Raw genomic sequence first — 22,000 nt, forward strand, 5'->3', positions numbered from 1 at the left:
TAAAACTCCCTGGTAATGGTAAATATATGATCAAATATATATTCTGTAATATGGTAACTGTACATAATTCACTTACAACACTAGTTTAAAACTTAAAAACAAAGGCAATGAAAATAAGTATGATAATATTTTGAATTATTTTGGATAGGAGATTAAAAATATATAAATTATAACATCAATAACCTACATGTGGTGAAAAGTATAAGTTGAAAACATAGGGAGTGCTCTCAAAATTAAAATGAGAATAAATTGAAAACAACTTAAGATATTTCATACAAGCCTCATAGTAACCCCAAGAAAAAGCCTGTAGTGATTACAAAAAAGATAATCAAGTCAAATTAAACTGATACCAAAAGTCATCAAACACACAAAAGTGGGTAGGATAAGAAGCAAGGAACAATGGATCTACAAAAAAGAAAACTATTACCAAAACAGCAATACTAAGTCCTTACCTATTAATAATTACTTTAAATGTAAATGGATTAAGTTCTCCAAAAGACATACAATGGCTGAATGGATAAAAAAAAAAAATCAAGATTTAACGGTACTCTGCCTACAAAGACCCACTGTAACTTTAAAGACATGCAGACTGAGTGAAAGGATGGAAAAAGATATTTCAAGCAAAAGATAATTTTTTTAAAAAGCAGGGGTAGCTATAAATCTATGAGATAAGAAAGCCTTCCTCTTTTGCCATTTTTAAAGAATGTCATTATATAAAGGCATCAGTCCTACAGGAGGATGTTACAATTGTAATATGTATTTACCCTGTATTAGAGCATCTCAATATATAAAGCAAAAGCAGAACTGAAAGAATCAAAAAATAATGTAAAAATGATTAATATCTTATTCTTAATAATTAGATAATCCAGAGAATCAATAAGGAAAGAGTCAATGTGGGCAACACTATAGACCAAATGGACCTAACAGACATATGCAGAACATTTTCTCTGACAATAGTAGAATACACATTCTTCTCAAGTATACATAGAGAACATCTTCTGAGACAGATTATATGTTAGGCAATAGAAACAAAGTCTTAGCAACTTCAGGAAGATAGAAATCACACTGAGTATCTCTCTGATCAAAATGGTATGCATGTTAAAAAAAATAAAAAATAAATTTGAAAAATGGTATACATGCTAGAAATTAACAATAGGAGAACAAGTGGAGTATTTCCATGTATTTGTAAGTTAAACAGCACTCTCCTGAACCACCAATCGATCAAAGAAGAAATTAAAAGGGAAACAGAAAAGTATACTGAGAAACACAAAACAGGAACCACAACATAGCAAAACTTAGGGGATGCAGCCAAACGAAGAACTTCTAAGAAGTTCCTAACAATAAATGCCCACATTAATAAACAAAGACATCAACTCCACAAGCTAACTCTATATATACCTCAACGAATTAGAAAATGTAAAATAAACTAAGCCCAAAGTTAGCAGAAGGAAAAAATGAAATAAATGAAATAGAAAACAGGAAAACAATAGAAAAGATTACCTTTTCAAAGAACCAACTCTTAGTTTTATTAAACAAAAAGGTAAACCTTTAGCTAGACTAAGGAAGGGAACAAAAGGAGTCAAGTCAAAATTGTGAATGGAAAAGGAGACAAACTATCTGCCAACAAACTGGACAAACCAAAATAAATTATTAGAATCATAACCTACCAAGACTGAATCAGGAAGAGATAGAAAATAAGAACAGACCCATTATTACTAAGGAGATTGAGTTAGTAATAAAAAATCTCCCAACAAAGAAAAGCTGGTAAATTTTGCCTCGCATTAAAGAAGGATTGTAAGAGTTACAATCAAGATAGTAGAGGAAGAATTATCCTGATCTCACTTTACCCATTGGACACACCAAAACTATACATAGAGCACAACTCTCTTTGAGAATTAACTGAAAGCTAGCAGAACAGCTCTTCCACAACTAAAGATATAAAGAAAAGCCACATCAAGGGAGGGGGAGGGTAGAGATGCGATCTAGGCAGGACCTTACACCCCTAGTGCAGCAGCCCATGAGTAGGACAGATGTAAAAAATGCAGTGATCCTCCCTGAGGAGCAGATCATTCAAGATTCACATGAGGAACCCCTTCCCTGGGAAGACAAACTCCCATAATGTCTGGCTTTGAAAATCTGTTAGACTTAAAACTCTAGGAGAGTCACAGGGCTATAGGATATCAAGATTTTGCTCTTTTTTTTTTTTTTTTTTTTTTTACATGTTTATATTTGAGAGAGAGACATAGTGCCAGTAGGAGAGGGGCAGAGAGAGAGAGAGGGAAACACAGAATCCAAAGCAGGGGTCAGGCTCTGAGCTGTCAGCACAGAGCCAACGTGAGGCTCAAACTCAGACTGTGAGATGGTGACCTGAGTCGAAGATGGAGGCTTAACCAACTGAGCCACCCAGGTGCCCACAAGATTTTTCTCTTAAAGAGCCCAAAGTCACTCTGAGACCCAGCACAGAGGCAGCAGTTTGGAAATCACCTGCGTAGTATGTGAAGGAAATGTCTCCAGGAAGGGAAGGCCTGCTGGGTGCCTTTTTTCCTACTTCCCTTCTTATCTAGCCCAGCACTAGGGGGTGCTATTTCTGACATTATCCATCTACTTTGCTAGCACCACTTGACCTACCCTCCCTGGTAGTTGTCTCTCCAAAGCAGGTCCTGTTGACCACTCCTACTGAGTGACCTCAGCCAGGACTGGTGCCCCCATAGCCATAGCAGAGGCCAGCTCTGTCCACCAGTGTGCCTGCAGTAGTCGTGGCTGAGCCACACAGGGACCAGCCCTGGAGTGCCTACTTCTGATGGCTGGGTGAGGAAGGGATCGTGCTTCTTTGCCCCACAGGACACTCTGTATATAAGGCCACTCTTCCAAGACCAAGAGATGTAGCTGATCTACCTAATACATAGAAACACACACAGAGAGTCAGGCAAACTGAGGAGAGAGAGGAAAGTGTCCCAAACAAAAGAACGAAGAAAAAGGACGAAATCAAAGAGACATATGCAATCTACCTGATAAAAATTTCAAAGTAATGATCGTAAAGATGCTCACCAAACCCAAAAGAAGAGTGGGTGAACAGTGACAACTTTGAAAAAGAGATAGAAAATATAAAGAACCAATCAGAACTAAAGATTAAATAAAACGAAAAATACACTAAAGGGAATCAGATTAGAGGATGCAGAACAACAGATTAGCTATCTGGAAGATGGTAGTGGAGATCACTCAAGCTGATCAACAAAAAGAAAAAAGAATTTAATATAGTAAGGATAGTTTAAGGGACTTCTGGGATAGCATCTAGCATACTAACATTCATATTACAGGAGTACTAGAAGCAGAAGAGACTGAAAAGGAGGCAGAAAATTTATTTGAAGAAATAGCTGAAAATTTCCCTAACCTGGGGAAGGAAACATTCAGGTCCAGAAAGCACGGAGAACCACAAAGAGGTCTGCACCAAGATATATAATTAAAACGTGAAAACTGAGAGATAAAGAGAGAATCTTAAAATCAGCAAGAAGATTGGGGCGCCTGGGTGGCTTGGTCGGTTAAGCGTCCGACTTCGGCTCAGGTCATGATCTCACAGTCCGTGAGTTCAAGCCCCGCGTCGGGCTCTGTGCTGACAGCTCAGAGCCTGGAGCCTGTTTCAGATTCTGTGTTTCCCTCTCTCTCTGCCCCTCCCCTGTTCATGCTCTGTCTCTCTCTGTCTCAAAGATAAATAAACGTTAAAAAAAAAAAAAATTAAAAAAAAAATAAAATCAGCAAGAAGAAAGCAACTAGTCACATTTCTCCTAGAACCAACCCGCACCCCAGGCACCATCCCATGCACTGAGACTATTAGCTAAGTTTTCAGCAGAAACCTATAGGCCAGAGGTAATGACACAATAGATTCAAAGTGCTGACAGGAGGGGTGCCTGGGTGGCTCTGTCAGGCGTCCGACTTTCTCTAAAGTCCTGATCTTGTGGTCTGTGGGTTTGAGCCCCACGTTGGACTCTGTGTTGACAGCATGGAGCCTGCAGCTCGCTTCTGTGTGTGTGTCTCTCTCTCTCTGCCCCTCCCCTGCTCACACTCTGCCTTTCTGTCTCAGAATATTAAAAAAAAAAATCAAAATGCTGATAAGGAAAATCCTACAATTAAAAACATTCTACCCAGCAAGGTTATCCTTCAAAATTGAAGGAAAGAGAAGTTGTTTTCCATATAAACAGGAGTTAAAGGAGCTCATCACCACTAACCCGGCCTTAAAAGAGGTCCCTTGAGCATTTCTTTTAAATGGAAAATAAAAAACCACAAGTAGAAGAAAATTATGAAAGAAAAAAAAAATCACTGGTAAAAACAAACCTATAATAAAGGCAGTGAATCAGCCACTTGCCAAGCTAGTATGAAGGTTAAAAGACAAAACTACTAAAATCAACTATATTTGCAGTAGTTAAGGGATACACAAAATAAAAATATAGAAAATAGGACATCAAAAACAAAACATGGAGCTAAGGAATAAAAAATATAATGCTTTTACAATGTATTTTAAGTCACCATTAACTTAAAATAGACTGTTCTATACATAGGATGATCTATATGAACCTGATGGTAACCACAAACCAAAAACCTATAATAGATTCACTTAAATCCAAACAAAACACTAAAAGTCTAACCCTAATCTAATCACAAGAGAAGAGAGGAACAGAGAATTACCAAAGCAAAAATTCCCAAAATGGCAATAATTTTATACCTGTCAATAATTACTTAAAATGTAATGGACTAAATGTTCCAATCAAAAGACAAAGGGTGGCTAAATCAATTAAGAAAGGAAAGAGACCCATTTAGAGGCTGCGACAAGAGACTGACTTCAGACATAAAGACACATACAGACTGAAAGTGAAGGGATAGAAGATACTCCATGCAAATGGAAACAGAAAGCTGAGGTAGCAATACTTAAGACAAAACAGAGGTATTATAAAAATTTGAACAGGAGACAAAGAAAGGCATTACATAATTATTAAGAAATCAAGAAGAAAATCTAACTGCAAATATCTATGTGCCAAACATAAAAGCACCTTAACATATAAAGTAAACATTAACTGACATAAAAGGAGGAATTGACAATAACACACTAATAGTAGGCAACTTTATTTTTTTTTTAATTTTTTTTTTCAACGTTTTTTATTTATTTTTGGGACAGAGAGAGACAGAGCATGAACGGGGGAGGGGCAGAGAGAGAGGGAGACACAAAATCTGAAACAGGCTCCAGGCTCCGAGCCATCAGCCCAGAGCCTGACGCGGGGCTCGAACTCACGGACCGCGAGATCGTGACCTGGCTGAAGTCGGACACTTAACCGACTGCGCCACCCAGGCGCCCCATAACACCGTACTTAAATCAATGAGTAGGTCATCCAGATAGAAAATCAGGAAGAAAATAGTGGCACTAAATGACACATTAGACCCACTGAAGTTAATAGATATTTATAAAACATCCCATCCCCAAACAGTAGAATAAACATTCTTGACAAGGGCACATTGAACATTCTCCAGGATAGGTCACATGTTAGGACACAAAACAAATCTCAATAATTTAAGAAGACTGACATTAAGCATTTTTTTTTGCCCACCATGGTATGAAACTAGAAATCAATAAGAAAAAATAAACTAGAGAAAAACTTGAACACATGGAAGCTAAGCAACATGCTAACTAAACAAGTTGCTGAATAAATCACAAAGCAAGTAAAAAAAATACCTGGAGACAAACGAAAGTGAAAACACAACAATCCAAAAATATATGGGAAGCAGCCAAGGCAGCTCTAAAAGAGAAGTCTATAGCAACACAGTTTTATCTCAAGAAACAAAAAAATAGGGGTGCCTGGGTGGCTCAGTCGGTTAAGCGGCCGACTTCGGCTCAGGTCATGATCTCACAGTCTGTGAGTTCGAGCCCTGCATCGGGCTGTGTGCTGACAGCTCAGAGCCTGGAGCCTGTTTCAGATTCTCTGTCTCCCTCTGTCTCTGACCCTCCCCGGTTCATGCTCTGTCTCTGTCTCAAAAATAAACAAACATTAAAAAAAAAAAAAAAGAAACAAAAAAATCAAACTATTTAACCTTGTACCTAAGTGGACTAGAAAAAGAAAAGGTCCAAACTTAGTAGAAGTAAAGAAATAATAAAGATGAGAGTGGAAATAAATGAAAGAGCCTTAAAAAAATAAGCAATAGAGAAGATCAATGAAACATGGAACTGTTTCTTTGAAAGGTAAAAACAAAATTGATAAACTTGATCCTGACTCACCAAGAAAAAAAAAAAAAAAAAAAGGCCCAAATAAAATCACAAAGGGAAGTTACAACCAATCACACACAAATACAAAGGCTTATGGGTATTATGAACAATTATGCACTAACAAATTGGCTAGAAGAAATAAATTCCTAGAAACCCATAATCTTCCAAGACTGAATCAGAAAAAAATACAAAATCCAAATAGACTGATCGCTAGTAACTAAACTGAATCATTAATAAAAACTACCAATAAACAAAGGTCCAGGACTAGGTGTTTCCTAGGTGAATCCCACCAAATATTTTAAGGGTTAATACCTATTCTCCTCAAGCCATTCCAAAAAACTGAAGAGGAATGAATACTTCCAAATCCATTCTCTGAGGTCAGCATTACCCTGATACCAAAATCACAGACCCTACCAACATCCCTCCGACGGGCAGCCTCCCTCCTGGTGCTGCAGGGCCCCTCCCGCAGGGGACCACCAACACAAAGCTAGCTAAGCCTGCCCCTCCCGCCCCTGTGCACCTTGTGGATCCACCCCGTTTAATACGCCCTTGGCCAGATCCCAGTGAAGCAGCACCACAAGCCTGGCATAGTGCAAGTAGCCCAGACAGGGGCCACACCACTCCACAGTGAGTCCTGCTTCTGGGAGAGGGGAAGATAAGGTACACACCAGTCTGACTGTGGCCCCAGTAGTGAACTGGGGGCAGACATCTGGTCTGATTGCGGCCCCACCCACCAACACAAGTTTCTCCGGACAGCACGGGGGAAGTGCCCTGCAGTTTGGAGCTACCGCAGGCACTAGCCAAAAAGACGAAATGGGGGGGGTGCCTGGGTGGCTCAGTGGGTTGAGCATCTGACTTCAGCTCAGGTCATGATCTCACGGTTTGTGAGTTCAAGCCCCGCATCGGGCTCTGTGCTGACAGCTTGGAGCCTGTTTCAGATTCTGTGTCTCCCTCTCTCTGACCTTCCCCCGTTCATGCTCTTTCTCTGTCTCAAAAATAAATTAAAAATTAAAAAAAAAAAAGACGAAATGGAACAATTCTCCTCGAAAGAAACATAGATGCAAAAATCCTCAACAAAATATTAGCAAACCAAATTCAACCATACATTCACAATATCCGAGACCATGATAAAGTTGGATTTGTTCCAAGGATGCAAGGATGGCTCAATATCCACAAATTAATCAGTATGATATACCACATTAACAAAATGAAGGATAAGAATCCTATGATCATTTCAAACAGATGCAAAAAAACATTGGATAAAATTAAACATTCATTTATATTAAAAAAAACTCTCAAGTGGGTAGAGACAGCATACCTCAACATAATAAAGGCCATTTTTGACGAACTCACAGCTAACATACTTAATGGTGAAAACTTAAAGCTTTTCCTCTAAGGAACAAGACAAGGATGCACACTCTCCCCACTTTTATTCAGCATAGTACTGGAAGTTCTAACCACGGAATCAGACAAGATAAATAAAAGGCATAGAAATTGGTAAAAAGGAAAACTGCCACTATTTGAAGATGACATGACACCATACAGAGAAAATCCTAAAGACTCCACCAGAAGACTATTAGAATAAATTAATTCCATTCAGTTGTAGGATATAAAATCAATATATAGAAATTGGTTGTGTAAACAAACTAGACAAATTTCTCAGAAAAATTAAGAAAGCAATCCCATTTACATTCTCATTAAAGACCTGTAGTCTGAAACCTATAAGACATTGGTGAAAGAAATTGAAGATAACACAAATAAATGGAAAGATATACAGTGCTCAGGATTGGAAGAATACTATTAATATGTCCATATTAATGGACAAGATTGTCCAAAGAAATCTTAAGAAGAACAAATCTGGAGGTGTTATAATCCCTGATTTCAAATTGTAATACAAATATACAGTTATCAAAACAGTATAATACTTGCATAGAAACAGACACAGAGATGAATGGTAAAAATATAGAGCACAAAATAAACCCATATTTATAATAAACCCATATTTATATGGTCAGCTAATCTATGACAAAGGAGGCAAGAGAACACAATGATTTAAAGACATTTTTCAATAAATGGTGCTGGGAAACTGGACCATTTTGTTATACCATACACAAATAAAAACTCAAAATGGATGAAAGACCTAAATGTAATACCTGAAACCATAAAACTTCTAAAAGAAGACATCGACTATAAACTCTTGGACATCAGCCTTAGCATTATTTTTTTATCCTTCTTCTCAGTCAAGGACAACTAAAGCAAAACAAACAAATGGAATACACCAAACAGCTTTTGCACAGCTAAGGAGATCGTTAATAAAGCAAAAAAGGCAACCTACGGAATGGGAGAAAATATTTGCAAACGATAGATCCAATAAGTAGTTATTATCATATATATATATAACCTATAAAAATTAAATTAAAAAGCAATTCAATTAAAAAGTGCACAGAGGACCTGATAAGACATTTTTTTCCAAAGAACACATATGGATGACCACGTGAAAGATGCTCAACACTACTACTCATTAGGGAATTGCAAATCAAAATCACAATCAGATGTCACCTTACACCAGTCAGAACGGCTAGTATCAAAAAGACAAGAAAAAACAGGTTTGGGTGAGGATGTGGAGAAAAGGGAACCCTTGTGCTATTGGTGGGAATGTAAATTGGTGCAGCCACTGTGGACAACAGTATGGAGGTTCTTCAAAATATTAAAAATAAAAATATCACATGATCCAGCAAATCCACTTCTAGGTTTTTATCCGAAGGAAATTAAAACATTAATTTGAAAAAATATACGCACCTCTCTGTTCACTGCAACTTTACAATAGCCAAGATAAGTAAGCAACCTATCTACTGACAGATAAATTGATAAAGAAGATGTGGGGTGTGTGTGTGTGTGTGTGTATGCAATGAAATATTACTCAGCCATAAATAAGAAAGAAATCTTGCCATTTGTAACAACATGGATGGACCTAAAGGGTATTATGGTAAGAAAATAAGTCAGAGGGGCGCCTGGGGTGGCTCAGTCGGTTAAGCGGCCGACTTTGGCTCAGGTCATGATTTCGCGGTCCGTGGGTTCGAGCCCCACGTCGGGCTCTGTGCTGACAGCTCAGAGCCTAGAGCCTGTTTCGGATTCTGTATCTCCCTCTCTCTGACCCTCCCCCACTCATGCTCTGTCTCTCTCTGTCTCAAAAATAAATAAACGTTAAAAAAAAAGAAAAGAAGTCAGAGAAAAACAAATACCATGTAATTTCATTTGTATGTGGAATCTACAGGGGAAAAAAAAGAACAAAACAGAAACAAACTCATAAATTCAAATAATAAGCTGATGGTTGCCAGTGGGGAGGAGAGAAGGGAGGGACAAAATAGGTAAAAGGAAGCAAGAGGTACAAACTTCCAGTTATAAAGTAAATAAGTCATGGGAATATAAAGTACAACCTAGGGAATATAGTCAATAATATTCTATTTACTTTGTATGCTGACAGATGATAGCTATACTTACTGAGGTAATCTTTTCAAAATGTATCTAAACGTAGAATCACTATCTTATACACCCAAAACTAATATAATGTTATAGGCCAACTTAAATTTTAAAAATTAATGCTACGTGTTCTACTTTTCAAACAAATTGAATAGGGGGGGACCCTCCCAAACTCATTTTACAAGTCCAGCTGTATTCTGCTATGAAAGCCAGTAAAGGTACCACAAGAAAACTGCAGGCCAATATCCCTTATGAATATAGGTGGAAAATTCTCAATAAAATACTAGAGGAGTGAATTCAGCAGCACATAATAGGATCCTTTACCATGATCAAGTGGGACTTATCCCTGGGAGGCAAGGATGGTTCAACACAGGCACATGAGTAATTGTGATGTCACATTAATATAATGAAAGATAAAAATCATATTATCACCTTAATAGATACAGAAAAAGCATTTGACAGAACACAATATTTTTTGATAAAAACTCAACAAATTAAGTATAGAAGGAATGTAATGCAACATAATAAAGGCCATACATGACAAGCCCACAGTTAACATCACACTCAGTGGTGAAAGATTTAAAACGTTTCCTCTGAGATCAGGAAAAAGTGTGTCTGGTCTCACCACCCCTATTCAACATTGCTCTGGGTAGGACTTCCACCACTGTCAGGCAAGTGAAAGAAATTAAAAGCATCAAAATTGGAAACAAAGAGAGCAAACTGTCCCCAAATACAATCAGATCTAATCAAGGAATTCAGTTAAATTTGCAGGATTTACAAAATTAACATAGAAACCTCAGTAGTGTTTCTATGCACTGACAACAAAGTATCTAAAAAATAAACATTCTCATTTATAATATCATCAAAAACAATAAGATACTAAGGAAGTGAAAGATCTCTACACTAAAAACTATAAGACATTAACGTAAGAAATTGAAGAGAACACAAATAGAAAGGTACTGTGCATTCATGGATTAGAAAAAATTAGTATTGTTAAAATGTCCTTACTACCCAAACCTATCTATACAGCTAAAGCAACCCCTAACAGTATTCCAAGTGACATTTCATACAGAAGTAGAAAAAACAGCCCAAAGATAAATGAAACCACAAAGGACAATGAATAGTCAAAGCAATCCTAAAAAAGAACAAAGTGGGAGGTATCATTTTCTGGTTTTAAGCTGTATCATCAATCTGTATAATCAGAACAGTATGGTGCATGAATAAAAACAGACACACAGAACAACGGAATAAATATGAGAGCCCAGAAATAAACTCATGTCTATATGGTCAACTAATATTGACCAGTGAGCCAGGGATACTCAACAGAGAAAAGACAGTTTCTTCAATAAAAGGTTCTAGGGAAATTGACCACTCACAAAAATCAACTTAAAATGGATTAAGAACTTAAATGTAAGACCTGAAATCATAAAACTCCTAGAAGAAAAAAGAAAAAGCTCCTGGAGATGGGTCTTAAAATTGATTTTCTTGGATATTCAAAAATAAACAAATTGGACTATATCAAACTTAAAACTTCTGCACAGGAAAACAACCAACAATATGAAAGGATAACTTACAGAATGGGAAAGAGTATTTGCAAATTATGCATCTGATAATGAGTTAATACCCAAAATATATAAAGAACTACTACAAATCAATAGCAAAAAACCCAACCCAAATAAAAAATGGGTGAAGGACCAAAATAGTCATTTTTCCAAAGAAAATAATCGGATGGCCGAGAGGTACATGAAAAGGTGCTCACCCTCTCAAGAATCATTAGGGACGTGTACATCAAAGCACAATGACATATCACCTCACCCCTGTTAGAATGGCTATCATAAAAAGACAAGAGCTAACAATGCTGGCAAGGCTATGGAAAAAGGGGAACTATTTTGTACTGTTGGTGGGAATGTAAATTGGTACAGTCACAATGGACCAGAGTATGGATGTCCTTCAAAAAGTAAAAAATAGAACTACCATATGACCCTGAAATCCCACTTCTGGATATATATCCAAAGGAAATAAAAACATTATATCAAAGATACATCTGGAACCCCATGCTTTTTGCAGCTATACAATAGCCAGCACATGGGAAAAATGTAAGTGTCCACTGATGGATGAATGGATAAAGAGTGTGTGTGTGTGTGTGTTCACAATTTAAAAATAAGGAAATCCTGCTATTTGCAACAATGATGGATGGAATCCGAGGGTATTAAACCAAGTGAAGTAAGTTAGAGAAAGAAAATTCCATATGATCTCACATACGGAATCTTAAAATTCATAGAACCAGAGATCAGAATTCTGGTTACCAGAACAGGGAGTGGGGTGGGAATTGGATACAAGTGGTCAAAAGATACAAACTCCATTTATAAGATAAATAAGTACTGGGGATGTCATGTGTAACATGATTACTGTAGTTAACACTGCTGTATGTTATATTTTGAAGTTGCTAAGAGTATATCCTAAAAGTTCTCATCACAAGGAAAAACAAATTTTTATGTATCCATATGAGGTGACAGATGTTAACTAAACTTATTGTGGTAATCATTTCACAATGTATGTAAGTCAAGTCCTTATGCTGTACACCTTAAACATACACAGTGCTGTATGTCAATTATATCTTGATAAAACTGGAAAAAAGTTGTGATGTGCATGACTAGGGCATAGTCCAAAGTCTTAAGCAATCAAAGAAAGCTACCTGGAAGAGGAAGAGTTTCAGGTAGCCCTTAAAGGAGGATCAGGGCTGGGGTAATTATATATATATAATTATATATATATATATATATATATATATATATATATATATATATATGTGTGTGTGTGTGTTTGTATATATATATACATACACACACACATATATACATACACACTATATATTAAATTATATGTTATATATAATATATATTATATATAGAATTATATATATTATATACAGAATTATATATATTATATATAGAATTATATATATTATAGAATTATATATATTATATATAGAATTATATATATTATATATAGAATTATATATATTATATATAGAATTATATATATTATATGTAATTTTGTCAGTTTGTTTTTTTAGAAGAGCTAGATGCACAAAGTATGATGATGATAATACCGGATCAGCTTTAAACACCTTGTCTTGGAGTTTATATGCTTCCTTAATTCTTTAAAATATTTTCATTTCTCATTTCCCTCCTTGACGTCCCTTCTAGAAAACACAGGGCCAGAATTAATAGCCACTTAGAGAAAACATATCTGCATAAGTTTCAGATGTAATGATTTGCCTCCTTTATCCACAGCTTAATATTATAATGACAACATTTTAAAAATTATCCCCAATGGGAAATTCTTGATCTTGGGTTCAACCAGGCCTAGATTTGGAAGTTCCAGCACTTTGAAGCTTTGAAAGAATATGTAAGTCTTAAGGTTACTGAGCACCCATTTCTTCATATAAAATAGAATGTTTGAAAAAATGACTTTTAGGAATTTGTTTCATCACACTAGGAAAAACAATATGTGGAAGTAAAGGGGGTTAGTTCCTGGCATATGTTCTGTAAATGCTGGTTCCCTTCCCTCCTACAATATGTGAGCTGCCATCACTCTTTTCCACCCTGTCTGAACAACACAGATCCTGTCCAATGTATGATTGGGAAATATTCCCAAATGCTTAGGCCTGACTGATGTTCTACCTTCGGCTCTCTTCCATCCCCAATCCTAGTTAAATGCTCCATAAACGATCCCCAGCCCACACACATTTCCCCTCTAACTTCGCCCTAGGTAAATAACAGATGCTATTGTCTTCCATTAGGTTCATTACAGATGTTTAATCATCCGAGCCCCTATGGTTGCTTGCCCATAAACAAGATAGCCTTACCAAAGTGTGGGGAATGCCAGAGCTCTCACATTATGAGTCCTAAAATTGATAAGGGAGTTGGCAGTGCCTGAGCCCCACAGCCCCGTGTCAGGGGAACCCCCCTTCCTGATTTGGATGTTCTTTGTTACTTATATTTGGAATGTCAAAGAATATTTCATAACCCTACTTCCTTTCCTTTTACTGTCTGTGATCCCAAAAGGGATATCTTTGGTCAACAGCTGTTCATAAATGAATAATGAAAAAAGATGCCTTTAGAGTGTTCCTTTAACAGCCTAAAAGATAGCAAGGCAGCCCCGAAGCCGGGATTATGCTTGAAACCCTGGCCAGTTAGCTCAATGTATAGGAATGAGGGTTATTTCAATACAATTCCATGAGGAGTCCTGAGTTTGCAAAATCCACCACTCCCACGCTCCAGCTCCACGTTGACCTTGTAGGTAAAAGCCCGTGCACATGCAGATGACTCAGTGACAAGGGTACAGACACCAAACCAACACCCGGTGCTGCTCTGAACACCTTCACTGGTCATCTTCACCCAGCTTTCATGGTGTCTACTTCTAAGCATCTGTTCTTGGGTTTAATTTCTGGAGCTAGATCTTTTTCAAGGGATAGGTCCATGGATTCTTGATGCATCCAAAAGTTAACATTCATGTCTAGCCACTGTGGATGCCATCTCCTCACACTCCTGTGTCCTAATGCATAAATGCTTTTGGTGCCTGACCTACCTCTGATTTGAGCCACAGCTGTGGTGGAAAGTTCTATTCCCACAGAGCAGAGGGTCTTTGCTGATGGGTAAGAATAGCTCAGCATAGCCCTAGCATTGCACAGCAGCATGGTTCTTACTCTCTCTATCTGTGTATCTCCCTCTCCTTTCTTTCCTTCCTGTCCCTCCTCCCATGTAGACAGAAATATACACATGGCCATACAGAGAACTGAACGTGGGTAAGCAGCCTTGTAAGTTTAACCTGAGAGAGAGAAAGGTAGGATCTCAGAACTCATCCTAGACCTACTGGCTCATATTCTGCATTTTAAAGAAGATCTTCAGATTATTCAAATGAACACTACAATTTGAGAAGCACTGGTCCAGATTATTTTACGCATAGGAAAAATGACCCAAAGAAGCCCACCGACCCTCTGATCACCCTTCATTTCAGATATTGATGGCTACTCTAATATGTAATGGAGTAGACCAGAGTCGTCTTTCAATAAAAGGGAAAACTGCCTCATGCTGTCCGTTATATTTCATTGTCAAATATCAAGAATCATTCAATTAATTAACTTGGAAAACAAAGCTACTTTAAATTACCGAATGCAGGTTCATTCTGGTGCTTAAACACCAGCAGTGCCAGAAAGAATAATTTCCTGAAAGCTTCCTATTGCCACACAAAGGAAGTCATTCTTGAGGGGAAAAAAAAATAAAAAAATAACAGTCCTAATATAATCGCTTTTCATTTGTGCTCATGCAGGAAGTTGCCAAATGTTTGCACTCACCCATTTTATCAAAAAGTTGCTTTCTTGCCATAATTAAAATATATGAACTCTGCTCCAGCAACCATGTCATGGCACTGGCACAGGCACAGAGAATCTCCCAGCTCACCCCCCGCCCCCCACCGTGTCATGAGTAGATCTGAGGTTGTTGAAGCTGCGCTAAGCCTTACACATGAATCCGGAGCAACTCCTTTATTTTACAGAAGACGCACACGCATGTGCACTAGTAGGCCTGAGCACGCACACAGAGGCCTCAAGGAATTGCCCAAGCTGGAATTCTATTACAAACTCCTCAGCCCTGGCCACAAGGATCTTCTGATGTCTTTTCCAAAAATATCTGAGCATTCATTTGATCCAAAGGAAGACTGGGAGTTGAGAAAAACAGTTGCATTCTAGTCCTATTCACCTCTCCCCGCCTCTACCATATCTGCCTACCTACCTATCTAATCAGCGACCGTTTAAAACCAAAAAGTATTCATTTGAGCAAACTCAGATACACTCAGCAAGGGACAGGTCTATTACTATGACTCTACATGTAAATCCTGTAACAGCTAGTGGACGTTTGGCTCCGCACATTACAGCCCTGGGGATTATTCATTCCCTTGAGTTTTAACCAGCGTTCCTTCTTTGAGTCACCTGGAATCATATATGAAGACCACTGGGCAACATTTGGTAGCTTTTCTCTGAATCCTGAGTGACTTCTGTTTCTGACCCAGAGTTCCTTTGGGTTCAGCGAGGGGAGAACCTCTAGTTCAGTCTGCAGAGGCCCCGGGAATTATCCTATAGACTTCTGGAGTTGGTTTGCCCGACTCTTCTAAGTCACCCTTTGTTTCTGAGACAGAAACCTCTCTCTTGCTGTCTGCCAGGTTACGAGGGAAGAAGGAAATGCCTAGGATCACACAGAGAAAAAGTCTACCAATCAAAGAAGTGAAGTCACACATCCTAATAAAAGTGACACCTCCTTGTAACAACCCAAATGTTCAGTTTTTATAGTACATGCATTGCCCAATTTGACCACCACAACTCCAGGAGGTGGCCAGGTCCAACACCTTTTATTTCATTTTACATGGGTGCAGAGAGAAAGAGACCTTTTGCCCATATGGCACACTCTCAGTGCCTACTGAGAAGCTCCAGTTTGAATGTTCTATGGTTGGAAAAATGTCTGACCCTAAGAAGCATATCAAGCCCCTACGAACCTGTGTTCCAGCTCATTCCAGACTGGCCTTACTGGAGAAATGAGATGCTATGTGTATACATATGGGCCAAGAAGGCAGATGTCAGTAAATGGTGTTTCTTGTGCTATCAACACCATACATGAAACATGACTGTTTATACTACTCAACTTTATTTTCTTGACTGTGGGTTTCTCTCTTGCCTTTTAAGCTCACTCGCTCACACACACACACACACACACACACACACACACACACACACACATAGTCTTCTTGACCACTAACACACTGTGATAGTTTCAAAGCAAGCCCCCACAACTGGAAATTGCTCTTTAATTATTCATAAAGATGACAAAACCCATCATCAATCCCCAGGTCTGAGTCACCCTGGGACCCCAGCAGGGGCTCAGGCATTTACTTCCAAACCATAGCCACTTGGACAAGAATAGCAGCAAATGCCCAGGCTTTCTTAGCCCCCGACCCAGGGCAAAACTCACCCCTCAGGGTTGTGTCCCTCTGTCTGTTGCATGTTGCAAAGACCAGGGTTTTCTTTCCATTAGTGCTATGAGGCAAAGGGAACACCCCCGACACAGACACACTCATCCTGATAGCGCAAATCCATCTGTTTAAGAAGCAGACTGGGGCGCCTGGTGGCTCAGTTAAGAGTCTGACTTCAGCTCAGGTCATGATCCCGCAGTTCGTGAGTTCAAGCCTCGTGTCAGGCTCTGTGCTGACAGCTCAGAGCCTGCAGCCTGCTTCGGATTCTGTGTCTCCCTCTCTCTCTGCCCCTCTCCCAGTCATACACATACATACACACACACACACACACACACACACACACACACACACACACACTCTCTCTCTCTCTCTCTCTCTCTCTCTCTTTAATCTTTACATAAAGATTAAAAAAAAAGAAAGAAGCAGACTAAGAATGAAGATCCTTAAGCTGCTATTCATACCAATACTATGTAACTAAAAAGATAGGGGTCTGGGTGGCTCGGTTGGTTAAGCATCCAACTTCAGCTCAGATCATGATCTCACAGTTCATGAGTTTAAGCCCCACATCAGGCTCTGTGCTGACAGCTCAGAGCTTGGAGCCTACTTCGGATTCTGTGTCTCCCTCTCTCTCTGCCCCTCCCCTGCTTGTACTCTCTCTCAAAAATAAACATTTAAAAAAATTAAAAATATAAACCTGTTTGCCCCACTGCTTTCAGCCAATTACTGTAATTTTCATAGTGATGGTTAGAGACCTTATGCCTCCTTACTGTCCCCTTCTTTACTCATGTCCTTTGCTTTGAGCACTTAGTTTCCACTAAGCCCTGTACTGGCCACTGGGGTTATAGAGATGAGCATGACCAGCCCCTTCTCTGAAATACAGACAAATAAATTTCTTGTAGAAGATGCAAAAAATAATATCTGGGGGTGGGTGGTCCAGCTTATTGGGGGGTTGGGTACCATGTCAAGCCCATCTATCATTCACGTGCCTCACCTAGTCAAGGCCACACCCCCACCAAGAAATAGGCTGATGTCATATTTGCCTCACAGATGAAGAAATGGGCTCTTAAAGGTGTTTATGGACTTTGCTCAAGCATAGCTAGAATGGCTGCTATGGACTCTCTATGTCCTCATAAAATTAATACGTTGAAATCCCAATGCCAATATGATGGTATGGGAAGGTGGGGCTTTTGGGAAATGCTTAAGTCATGAGGATAGAGTCTGCATGAATGGGATTACAAAGGAGGCTCCAGAGAGATCCCTAGTCCCTTTCATCACACGAGCAAGAAGGCACCAGTTATGGACCACGAAGAGGACACCCACCACAAGGTGACCACGCTGGAACCTTAGACTTCTCAGCCTCCAGAACTATGAGCATTAAATTTCAGTTGTTTATAAGCTACCCCGTCAGTGGAGATTTTTAAAGTTGTCTGAAAGGACGAAAACAGTGGCCCATGTTCTGTGAAGCCCATCCCAAATCTTACTATACGTAGACATCACCCCAGAGTTTATAGGACACGAGGAGGTCCCCAAACCGAGATGGGTAGAGGTGAAGTAGACCCTGAGTAGGCTCTTCCCCAAAGGTGACGCCTGAGGTCAGCAGTGAAAAGCGAGCAGGAATTACTCAAGGAAAGGACGGTGCAAACAGCATCACAGTACAGAAAGGAGCAGAGGCCGGGCTACGGCATGGCGAGGTAGCGATGGGATACATCTTCAGAGTTTTACTGTGGCTGGAGAGACAGTGGATGCGGAGGGAAGGGAAGGGAAGGAGGGGAGCAAGAGAAGACGCAGCAGTCTCAGGGATTTTCTCAGCTATAGAAGGCAGGGATATGGGACAAGATCCCTCAGGAGAGAAATGTGGGGCCCCTTCCAGTATTCTGATGTAACATGACCCCACTACCCTGCCACACACACAGTACATACCCTGAGCAGGCAGTCATGGAGGACTGGAGACCCAAGCAGAGCCACATGGTCGCAGGACAGACCATGAGAGAGATGGTGCACAGGGCATAGTTTCAAGGGGAACTTCACAGGGTGGGAGAATTTTTCATTTTAAAGGAGCTAAAAGGCTCAGAAAGAACAGTTCAGGGAGGCATGAGGACCAAGAGGAAGAAACTCCTCTGCGGTATCAGGCTGAATCCGAGCTCTAAATGTCCGGTGGGTGTGGGGGCACGGGGGGGATGAGGAGGAGGTGTTAAACAGGTGGATCCTGCCACCTGGTCCTGAGAGGGGACTGGGCTCCAGCAGTCATGAGTGGGGCACACACCTCATGGGGTTCAGCACGCAGCATTCTGTGGAGCTAGGGGACATCTGAAGCCTGCCTTCTCCTGGTCAATAAAAGACAGGAGTGCACTTTTCTCTCACAGACCAAACACTGCGCCCTGAGCCTTCCGTAAATGGAAGCTCTTTGCACAATATGTCTGTAACATGCTCTGAGTGAGCGTGACAGAGTAAGCTGACAGTTTTGGGTCACAGGTGCCATCCCCGAGGGTAGACGCAGGCAGTGTTACACAGGAAGACTGAGAAGGAAGTAGGGTCCTGAGGAGGGCTGGGGAAGGGGGGTCCCCACCCCCTTCGTCCCCACCGGGACGAAGACCAGACCTTTCCCTTCAGGACGCAGGGAAGATGGTGACAAGAGAAAGAGGCAATAATGGGAGAGCAGGGAACTCAGCCTCCTCCTCTCTGCCGGGAAGGCTTTGGGTAAGTAAGCCAGCACCCACCATACTTGGAGTGAACCCCCTCCTACTCTTGCTGGGGGCCCCCCACATTTGTGCATTTGCACTTAGGGAACCTGGAGCCCAGAGGTGGGCTCTGACAACACTGAACCCTCTCAACCCCACCTCTCCCAGGATAGCAAGACTGTACTCTGCATCCCAGTATCCTGAGTCTCGTGCTGGTCCAGGGTGAGAGGGGTAATGAAACATGACAGGGCAATATCAATGTGCACCTGAAGCCATTTTGTGCTGACTCAACTCCCCTGATGCTGAGCCCACCCTGCATGTGAATGCTGGTCTAGATGGAGCCAATCTCTCCCACGGTCAGCAGGATGTATACCGTGGTGGCCGCCCCCATATCCTACCTGGGACCCCAAACTAGCACCCAGTCATACCATTGAGGGGGGAGAGAGCTTCCCCAGATCCTAGTCCTGACCAAACCTCCTCCCCTCCTTCCCCCACCAGCCTCTGTGGAGGCCCCCAGAGGCTCTCACAGTGATGTACAAGGTGTGAATAGTCCAAATCTGTCCACCACCCCACTTGGGTTCTCCTACTTCTGTCAATGGTACGTCACTCATAGACAAGAGCTTGCACCTTCTGTGTTCTCATCCTCACCACCCTTAGAACTATTAATCTGTCCATGCTAACAGAGGTCAGGTTCACTTTCCATGTGGCCATTTTAGAGATGGCGTCCATCTCACACACTGTGGTTCTCTGCATAGAAGGTACTTCATGAGACCTGGAGACCAACACTATGCAGCTGTTTCACAAAGCTTGATGTGAAGAGAAGGAGCTAACAGAGGGGAGGAGAAAAGAGAATGGAAAGTACCCCACCCCTCTTCAGAGCAAGACACTGGTTTGAATTCTGCCTCTAACAGGTACTGTTGTAAGAGTGAACGGTTTTCCTAGGGATGATAACCTCAGGAGAGCTACTTAAACAAGTCCTTGTGATACGCAGTGACCTACTGTGCATATAGCCTGATGTGAACACTGTATAGACTTGACTCCCCCTCTATCCTTGTGTCATCCCCGGGGACTAGGGATTATTTCCATTTCAAAGATGAGGGGAGTCAGATTCTGAGGAAGAAGACCTGAGCAAGATCACATGGTAACTCAACACCAGAGCCAGTATTTGGACCTTGGGCTGGACATCCATCTTCAAAGCCCACATTCTTTCACTACCCCTACACAGTGCCCTCCCTCTTTGCCTCTCTCGTCCATATTGGGAGGAAATGTCAAGTATAATTCCTGAATCTTGAGCTTGGAAAGTCAGGCCAAGAAGTGCAGCAAATATAGTACACATGACATATCTGGTGGGAAGCTAAAAAATGTCAAGTTTTGAAACCATGAATTATTTTCCTTCTGTTTCCTCAAATCAGCACAAGCCCATCTGCATGTGGTTTTCCTAAGGCAATATGTTGAGAACAAGTTCCATCCAGGTCTGTTCCACACCCTTAAACCTCCCATGACACTATCTGAAGAAGCATAGAGAACACAAGGGTTGGAAAAATGGTGACTGCCTTGTGGTGGATTTCATAAGCCCTGGCAAGACCTTGAGCTTCACCACTAAATACCCAGCCTGATTGCAGATATCTCTGCTTCATTTAATAAGAAAACATGCTTTCATTCTTTAATGAGAAAAATGGAACTTGTTCAAACAAATTCCCCAGGACGACACTCTAAATTTCCTACAAAGGTACATATGGCTGACATTAGGAAGAAGAGGATGATGCATGTTTAGCATTTTATGTACATTTCCCCATTAATCTTCATACTAACCATCAAGGAGACAGGCTGTTCTTGCTCCCATTTTACAGATGAGGCTCAACCAAACACAGGCACATTAGTGGGAGAGCTAGAGTTTGAACTAAGGCACTTGAACTCCAGAGTCTGTGAATGTTGGAGCAATGAAACAGAAAATGTATCCAATTTTTCCACTTCACAGATACAGAAACTGAGTCACAGACAAATGTATGTGCCCTATAATCGTTTACATAGTATGTTAAGAGTCTTTGTACTTAGACAGTTAGGCTCTTATTTACTCATACTTCCAATTACACATCTCTTCTCAAGCACTCTGAAAACCACCTACCTGTAGCAGACTCCTTCAGTATTCTGCCTCATCCTTCTTTCCAAGAGGGTGTACCCGTTCCCTACCTGCAGTGTATGTTGGTTGCTAATAGCCCACAGATGCAACTTTCTCTGGAGAATTGCCCTCGAATGACCAGAGTAGGCTAAGAGGTTATTTCCATGCTGGGACTCCCCACAGGAGAGTCAATGAATGACTGATTTATTGGACCCCTAAAATCACGACAGGACAACTTTCCAGAGCTCCCCATGAGATCAAGCTAAAACGAGTCTCCAGGTGAGAAAGCATCCTTCCTTAGCTTATTTTCTTTTGCCTTATTCTACTTCCCTCAGTCTCCTCTTCATATAAACACTCCTTCAATAAGTCACTTGCATAAGAATCATCCCTGTCTCAGGCTCCACTTCTAGAGAACACATCCCAAGATACCATCTAAGGAAGGAGGGGGTA

General features: G+C 40.4%; 1 long non-coding RNA gene across 4 annotated transcripts in view; it reads right to left on the reverse strand.

Annotated features, from left to right (window-relative positions):
- Positions 1-22,000, reverse strand: part of LOC109270823 (uncharacterized) — a 678,705-nt gene that overhangs the window by 94,462 nt on the left and 562,243 nt on the right. The window lies entirely within an intron of this gene.

This window comes from Panthera pardus, unplaced genomic scaffold (assembly GCF_024362965.1).
Source record: "Panthera pardus isolate Hobbes unplaced genomic scaffold, ASM2436296v1 HiC_scaffold_19, whole genome shotgun sequence".
Classification (NCBI taxonomy): Eukaryota; Metazoa; Chordata; class Mammalia; order Carnivora; family Felidae; genus Panthera; species Panthera pardus.